This window comes from Choloepus didactylus, chromosome 5, assembly GCF_015220235.1.
Source record: "Choloepus didactylus isolate mChoDid1 chromosome 5, mChoDid1.pri, whole genome shotgun sequence".
Classification (NCBI taxonomy): Eukaryota; Metazoa; Chordata; class Mammalia; order Pilosa; family Megalonychidae; genus Choloepus; species Choloepus didactylus.
In genome coordinates this window covers 47,384,985-47,394,005 of record NC_051311.1, presented here as the reverse complement: position 1 = coordinate 47,394,005, position 9,021 = coordinate 47,384,985, and the positions used below count along the sequence as shown (strand labels likewise).

General features: G+C 40.7%; 2 pseudogenes; one reads left to right on the top strand and one right to left on the bottom strand.

The window, feature by feature from the left end:
* Positions 1-842: 842 nt before the first annotated feature.
* LOC119535276 lies at positions 843-2,184 on the top strand (annotated as a pseudogene).
* An 832-nt stretch (positions 2,185-3,016) lies between these two features.
* On the bottom strand, positions 3,017-3,204 carry LOC119535658 (annotated as a pseudogene).
* Between the last annotated feature and the right edge of the window lie 5,817 nt (positions 3,205-9,021).

The following is a 9,021-nucleotide window of genomic DNA, read 5'->3' as shown; positions in this document are numbered from 1 at the left end:
CTTTCATGCTATTCTGGAGTGATTAAGTACATTTCTGGTTTTATGCAGGACAGGTGAGCATTGTTAGGTGAAACATATGTCTGTTATTGTGTTCTATTTAGAGATTAAGTATGGTTTAAGGTGATGTGTATAGTTGTCAAGTTGACAAGGGGTGGACTGTGATGGTTAAGTTCATGTGTCAACTTGGCCAGGTGATGGTGCCCAGTTGTCTGGTCAAGCAAGCACTGGCCTAACCATTACTGCAAGGACATTTCATGGCTGGTTAATATACCAGAAATCTGGTTTATTAAATCATCAGTGAATTGGTTGCATCTGTGACTGATTACATCTACAATCAACTAAGGGAGTGTCTTCTGCAATGAGAGAATCCAATTACTTGGATTTAATCCAATCAGTTGAAGGCTCTTAAGGGAGAAGAGAGAACTTCTTTTTCAGCCAGCAAGCTTTTCCTGGGGGTTTATCTAGGACCTTCATCAGAGTTGCCAACTCACAGCCTACTCTGTGGAATTTGGACTTATGCATCCCCACAGTTGCATGAGAGACTGTTATAAAACCTCATATTTACAGATACTTCCTGTTGGTTCTGTTTCCCTAGAGAACCCTGACTAATACATTCCATAACTCTGTTTTTCTATGATTCTCAAATTCCTCTTTTGTTATCTTTATCTCTTTAACTGAGTCCTTCTGTTAATTGCTGATAGTCTATTGCCATTATCTCCTCACCTTTCTTTTTCTGTCCTTGTCCATCTCTATTTCACTCTCTATGGTTGTCTGTTTTCTATCTCTGCTTCTCTATCCTTGTCTCTTCTTTGCTTTTCATGCAGGGACACAGTGCCTGGGTCATGTCAAATCTGAGCCACCCTTCCAAATTTCTCCTCTTGGACTTTTCCTCTTTCATTGAATTGCAGGTTCTGTTAAATGGGCCATTCCTCATACCTTTTCTCCTCACCTTCATGGAAAACATAGTCATCAACATCATGGTCATGGCTGATACCCATCTATATATTCCCATGTATTTCTTCCTGGGAAATTTTTCCATACTGGAGATCTTGGTAACCATGACCAATGTGCCCAGGATGCAGTCAAACCTGCTGGTTCCACATAAGGTCATTTCCTTCACTGGTTGATGGCCCAGCTCTAATTCTAATTTTCATTGGCTCCACCTCCTTCCTCACCCCAAAAGGCATGACCTTGACCATTTTGTGGCCATCTGCAACCCACTGTACAATGGCATTTTGATGAGTTGGGCTGTATGTGTCCAGCAGGAAAAGAATGCCTGGAAAGCTCATTTCCTACAAATAGTACCTAGTGTCTTCTCCAAGGGTCATCTCAATTAATTCCATAGCAATGTCATTAACTACCTCTTACTTGGCAATGCTCTTAAACTGCAGATGTCCTGCTCAGTCACAAGCCTAATGGAAATCTGGGATTTCATGTTGGCATTGGCCTTGTCTCAGCTCTACCCTAGTGACCCTAAATACCAATGGCTATATTGTGACCACTTTTCTGCACATCCCTCTGCCAGTGGCTGCCAGAAGGCTTTCTTGACATATATGTCTCACCTCACTCTTGTTTTCACTGGCTACAGTGGCACTGTCTTCCTATATGTTATACCTGGAAAAGCATACTGTTGAGGGCGATTAAGGTAGCATGCATAAAGTCCACCTTCAGCAATACCAGAAACGTGCAACATGGCTGCCAGGGCTGATGCAACAACAGCTTGGGTTGCCCTCAGCCTTCTTTATGGAAGTAGGTCGCGCCAAAAGATCGCGCCAAAAGATCGCGCCAAAAGTGCTAACCTTACATCTGCCATCCACCCTAGCAAACAGCAGCCACCAATCCTAGACCGCCACCAGCCCTTGCTAGCCACTCCCCCCTCTCCTAGAGTATATATGCTCTGCCTCCTCAATAAAGATTTGCAGCTTGATCAGGATACTTTTCTTGCTGTCATTCCTTGTGTCTCTTGTCCCATACCATTCTTCTGTCACAGGATTTGGAGCCTCCGTTGATCGTCCCGCGGGCCGGGATAGCATACTCTATGGAATTCAACAAGATTGTAGCCTTGGTGACTTCAGTCCTGAACTCCTTCTCAATCCCTTTGCCCTTACCTTCCACAATGGGCCAGTCAAGGCATCTATATGGTGGCTGAGGCAGAGGCTTAAAGGCCTTCACAAGGCAATATGACGGTGCTGAGGACCTGGCAAGGCTCAGATAAGTACTTCTGAGAGGAAGCATAATAAAGGCTAGGTGGGAAGATCCAATTCAGGTTTCTTAAGATTTCTTTCTCTGTGCATCTGAGTGGTAGCTGCATACCCTGTCTGACCTGAAGCTCTCATACACCATCATGGAAGTGTTCTCCATCTATACTGGCAACTGCAAGAACTCTGAAAATAGGGAGAGGCTGGGAAGCCACAAGTGGAGCTTTCAATAAAAGGGAAGTACATTGGATTTCCAATCAAAGAAGAGCAACCAGGAAGTGTTCTCAGATAAAGAGATATTAACTAGCCCCAGTGTGTGCATGTATGTGTCCAAGGTGTGTTTCTCTACTTTTCTCAATGCCTGGTTACTAGGTGCATCCACCAGGTTTTCTTGGGCTACTTGGGATTAAGTTATTGAACATTTACCAAAACAAAGTGATTGTTTTTCAATGAGGTGAAGTTCACCCAACAATCATTAATTTATGCCTTGTAAAATTCATTTATTCCACCAACATTGAATGGATTCCATTGCCAGACATTGTAAAAGGTATGAGTAAATAAATAAATAAAGTTAGATACTCCTTATTCTCACAAACATCTAAGCCTAATGAAAAGAAAGAACAGCAAAGAGTTATTTACAACACAGGGAAGAAAGTGAATGATGGACACACAGAAGGTTTTATAAGAACACATAATTAGAACCCTAAGACTAGACTGAACACTGAGGGATCATTTCTGGATGAGGCAACACTATATTACACTTTGAATATATAAGGTGGCCATTGTGAAAACACAATTGATCAGTTTCCCTTGAGTGTGAGAGAAATGCAAAGAAAAATGAATTTTTTTTTTTTTTTACACAGTCCCCCACTACCACAAATTATGCAGTCGAGTTTCCCACATTTGGGGAAATCGCAGGGGTCAGCACATCCGGAGTGCAATGGATAAGCCTCGCCCTGGGGAAACCACCTTCGTAATCATGGTGTCTCCCCTGCCAGGTAAGTATTAGAAAAATGAATTTAAATTAATACTAGATAAATATCCATTGGTATAAGGATTTTTTTTTAATTCTTGAATTATTTGGTTATTGGAAGGAAAAATCCATAGAGATTTTCAGAACAATAAAATAAAGCTTCTCTACTATATGATTGGAGACCTTCATCAGCCTGAAGACAGAAGACTGGCAAATCTAGTAGGTTATTTTGCCCAGGCTATTACAAATAGACTATTTGTAAGTCTATCATGTCCCATATTCCCTTAGAAATGTAACATTAGTGCCATTGACTTTCTGTGCCATTTTCATTCATCAACAATGGCATTTAGCAACATCTACCAAATTCTACAGTCCTTAACTTACTATTTCTCTTAAATCTCTCAAATGTTACTTTGACAACTGTAAATATCTTAGTTATTGCACTGCTACCTTATTTCAGTCATTACAGGGTCACTACCAACAATGATGGTTCTCATTTACATTTGGACAGGAAGTAAGTCACCTACAGATTCCCATGATGAGAGCTTACTTTAAGGACCACTTCAAATATCAACTGATGTGGATTGGGTTTCTCAGAGTCAAAATATACATTTGTTGAATGAATACAATTCTCCCACTCCCAACATGAGTATAGCATGGAGGGACAAACAACTGAAGTCAAAAAAAAGGAAGAAATCAAGATCATGTAGAGAGACCATTCTGTATTGCATTTTATAAGGAAAAATTCATGAGCCAAAAAAAAAAAAAAAAAGCCAACAACAACAACAGAGAAAAACAATGCATTTTCAAGTGACAAAGCAGAAGAACCAGAGACAAAACTGATTCAGATGATGAAAACCACCATCAATGGACCTAAGAAAAACTCTGAAAGGAACTTCTTTTACAGAATGGCACTGTGAGGATCTCTGTGGGCCCTTCTCACAAGAAAAGCAAGTAAATCTGGTGGCAATTATTTTTAAATGACTTTTATGTCTCTGGAAATTATACTGAGGGCATACAGACCATGAAGAAATATATATTCAAGAAAACCTATTAAAACTTGACAAGAACACAAGAGACTATGGAATTTGAATCATGGCTAACTCTTTCCCTCTTTATACCCAACTCACTGTGCTGGAAACTCTCCTCCAAATGGGTGCAGCCCAAAACACAGTACTCTCTTTCACCCCAGCTCCAAATTAAGGGAAAAACTCTACTCCAGGAAGGGGGAACCCACCAAAAAAAATCTCATATCTCCCAGATACATATTGCAGAGGCTGAATTCCAAGAGAGTACAAGTGAAAGGTCAGGGTTCCTTTCTTCTTCCCACTCTGTTAGTGGGACTTGTACCTCAGGCACCAAACATTGGGAATATTGCAGCTATGGTCCATTTGTAAGGTGGAGGTTCCAATCTGGATCAGGCAGGTCAAGAAGCCCAGAAACTCCCCATCCACCATCCTGTGTATACAGCAGGGGAGTCACATAGAGAGAAATGTTGCACTGTCTCTACCACAGCTCTGGGGACTTCACTAGGAAAATGTGACCAGAAGGAGAGATGGACCATAAAATATAGATCTCTGAAGCTCCCCCCAAATTAAAGGTCTTCATTTAAAACAGTGTAAGTTCTAGCACAAATGTGCTCTCCAGAACAAAGGAACTTGTGCATGATTGTTATGGAAACCCACAAATTCTCTAATAAAAAATGTTTGTTAAAGAAACAATAGAGGACTCAGTAATCAGCAATTATGGGGTGGCTGGTAAATTCAAGAACTATATAAACCAGCTGGTTTACCAGAAAGAACCCAGAAAAGAGAAAGGTAAGAAAGGCCCTCCTGGGATTAAACCAAAACAAACAAACAAACAAAAACCTTCAAACACTAACCTCAAAAACAACCCTGCAAAGGAGTCAGAATTTACTTGTATCTGATGGTGAAGTAATTTATGTGCCAGGGCATTTTAGAAAACAATAGAACAATTGGCAATCAGTTAATGGAGCAGAGCAACTGGTGTAATCAAAGAAAGACATAGTCAGAGAGACTTTCCCAAACCCCCTCAAAGTCAAAGACTTCACACTGTGGAGGAAACAGACTTTACTTAACTGAGATAGTTGATTCAGACAAATATGCAAAACAAACAAACAAAAAGAAAAACAAAAACCATAAGCAAAAATAACAGCACCCCCAGCTCATCAGGTTGCTACAAAATCTGATTTGAAATGTTCAGTTTAAAAAAAAAAAAAAAAAAAAAACAAGAAACAATGAGGCATGAAAAGAAACAAGAAACAGTAGTTAAGTGTGATCCAAATACAGGTTTAAAAAATACAAGCAACAGAAGCCTGTGGGAGCATTCAGATGCCAGAGTTAATGAAGATTTGGCATTAAAGGAATAATGCTTAAAAAACTAAAGGAAGGTATGATAACAATGCCTCATCAAGGAGAGAATATCAATAGAGAAACAGAAATTAGTTTTTAAAGTACCAAATGGAAATTCTGGAATCAAAAACTGCAATACCTGAAAGGAATAATTCATAAGAGGGATTCAACAGTAAATTTGAGGAGAGAAACTAAGATGGTGGCTAGGAGAGACGGGGCGAAAATACCCCTCTGTGAAAAACACTGGATAAAAACCAGAGGTTGACCCAGAATACCAATTGTAGTGATGTGCCAGCTGGACGAGGTCTTCTAGTTCCACAGAGGCCATATACTTGGTGAAACCAGGAGTCTGCATTCTGAAACGAGTGAGTAAGCTGGCTGGAAGAACCACAGATGCGCAGAGGTCTGGGAAAGCCAGGGTTTGGCATTTGGAGACTGACAGGCTCTTTTTAAAAAAAAAAAAAAAAGGGAAAAACGCAGGAGCGGCTGCAGCTGTGATAGTGTGAACCACACAGTAAAACACAGCAAGAGGGAGCTGGGCCAGTCTCTCAGTGTCTGGCCTGGAAGATAGCCTGCTGCAGATACCCTTGTGGATGGGGGAATGGAGGGGAGAGCCAGAAGCAGAAAGAAACCCCGCAGCTAGCAGCTGGCTCCCCAGAGGGCTGGATAAACTCCTGCCCAGGGCCGTGACCACAGCCCAGAGCCCCACCAGTTGACCTGGAGCTGGGAAGGAGGAACTGTGTGAGGAGGGGGGTGTGGAGATGCCCCGTTGAGCCATCTTTGCATCAGGCTGAAAGCGTCCCTGCACGGCCCGGCGGCCCGGGGCTTCCCTTGAGGGACGGCATGCACTGATGACGTAGCACGGCATTCCCTCAGCAGAGGTCCTGGAGTATCATGGCTGGATGGGGGGACCTGCTCGGAGAACCCAGGGACACTACACCAAGCCTGGTGGTTTATGGGACAGCAGGAGAGAGGGTCTGGGGCTGAAATGAAATGAAGGCTTAGATGCTTGTGGGGGCCTTGAATCCCCGGGAACCTGGGGGATTTGAATATTAAAACTGTCCTTCCTCCCTGGTCACCCATACACACACCCCACATTCAGGGCAGACAGCTCCAGCAACACACCCAAACTGAGTTCTCCAACTGAACCCCACAAGAAGCATTTCCCCAGACATCATGGGGACAAGGTGGAGAACTGAGTTGAGGGGTATAGGTGACTCACAGATGCCATCTGCTGGGTAGTTAAAGTGTATGCCATCAAACTGTTTCTGAAAAATTAGATAGGTATTTTTTTTAAAACTTGAAAGAACCTTATCAAGCAACGCAAATGCCAAGAGGCCAAAAACAACAGAAAATCTTAATGCATATGATAAAATCAGATGATATGGAGAATCCAACTCCAAACACACAAATCAAGATATCAGAAGAGACAAAGTACCTCGCACAATTAATCAAAGAACTACAATCGAGGAATGAAAACATGGCAAAGGATTTAAAGGACATCATGAAGACCATGGCCCAGGATATAAGCGACATAAAGAAGACCCTAGAAGAGCATAAAGAAGACATTGCAAGAGTAAATAAAAAATAGAAGATCTTATGGAAATAAAAGAAACTGTTGGCCAAATTAAAAAGACTCTGGATATTCACAATACAAAAATAGAGGAAGCTGAACAATGTCTCAGTGTCCTAGAAATCCACAGAACAGAAAATGAAAGAACAAAAGAAAGAATGGAGAAAAAAAATCAAAAAAATCAAAATGGATCTCGGGGATATGATAGATAAAATAAAATGTCCAAACTTAAGACTCATTGGTGTTCCAGAAGGGGAAAAGAAGAGTAAAGGTCTAGAAAGAGTATTCAAAGAAATTGTTGGGGAAAACTTCCCCAACCTTCTACACAATATAAATACACAAAGCATAAATGCCCAGTGAACTCCAAATAGAATAAATCCAAATAAACCCACTCCAAGACATATTCTGAGCAGACTGTCAAATGCTGAAGAGAAGGAGCAAGTTCTGAAAGCAACAAGAGAAAAGCAATTCCCCACATACAAAGGAAACAACGTAAGACAAAGTTGTGACTACTCAGCAGCCACCATGGAGGCGAGAAGGCAGTGGCATGACATATTTAAAATTCTGAGAGAGAAAAATTTCCAACCAAGAATACTTTATCCAGCAAAACTCTCCTTCAAATTTGAGGGAGAGCTTAAATTTTTCACAGACAAACAAATGCTGAGAGACTTTGCCAATAAAAGACCTGCCCTACTTCAGATTCTAAAGGGAGTCCTACCAACAGAGAAACAAAGAAAGGAGAAAGAGATATAGAGAATTTTAACAGGCATATATAGTACCTTACATCCCAAATCACCAGGACACTCATTTTTCTCTAGTGATCATGGATCTTTCTCCAGAAGGGACCATAAGCTGGGACATAAAACAAGCCTCAAGAAATTAAAAAAAAAAAAATTGAATATACTCAAAGCACATTCTCCAACCACAATGGAATACAAATAGAAGTCAATAATTTTTGAACTGTAACTCCACTATTTACTTCCTACATGATATAAAACACACAAACTCTAATGACAAATCAGTGGTTTTGAACTCAGTGTAAAATATGTAATTTTAGACAACTATATAAAGGTGGGGGAATGGAGGAGTATAGGAACATAGTGTATGTGTCCTATTGAAGTGAAGGTGGTATCAAAGAAAAACAAGATTGATATGGATTTAAGAGGTTAATTTTAAGCCCCACAGTAAACACAAAGAAATTGTCAGAATATAACCATCGAGATGAGAAGCAGAGTTTGCGTTAAGAGAAATGGGGGAAGGGGCAATGGGGAGTTAAGAAAGGAGTGTAGGGTTGCTGTTTGAGGTGATGGGAAATTTCTAGTAATGGATGATGGGAAAGAGCATTACAACATTCTAAATGTGATTAATCCCACTAATGGAAGGCTAGGGAGGGGGTGGAATGGGAAGATTTAGGCTGTATATATTTCTCCACAATTGAAAAAAAAAAAAAGACAGTCTAAATAGATGACAATTGAATGCCAAGGATGAACTTGGATGGGATTGGAGGATAGAGGACAGGTGGCTCAAAGGGACACAGTTGAGACAAAAGGAAAAGGAAATATAGAATGTAACCTTTTTATCATTGTTGAATCTGTTGTACTTCTTAGCTGCACTTAATGGGATTGCATAAAAGAATGTTCTTGTTCATGGGAAGTGTATACGTGAATTATAGTGTATGTTCAAGGATGTGTGCAGCTAGCTTTCATAAGTTCAGAAGACAGAGATATAGATGATGGATGATAGGGAGGGAGGGAGGGAGGGAAAGAAATAGCAATGTAACAGCAGGTTAAAGTTGGTGGATTGAGCTATTGGGGAAGAGGGGTCAGGGTATGATGGAATTGTGTATGGGATTAGTATTGTTTTTGCAACTGTCCCTATAACTTTGAATTTATTTTAAAAAAAATA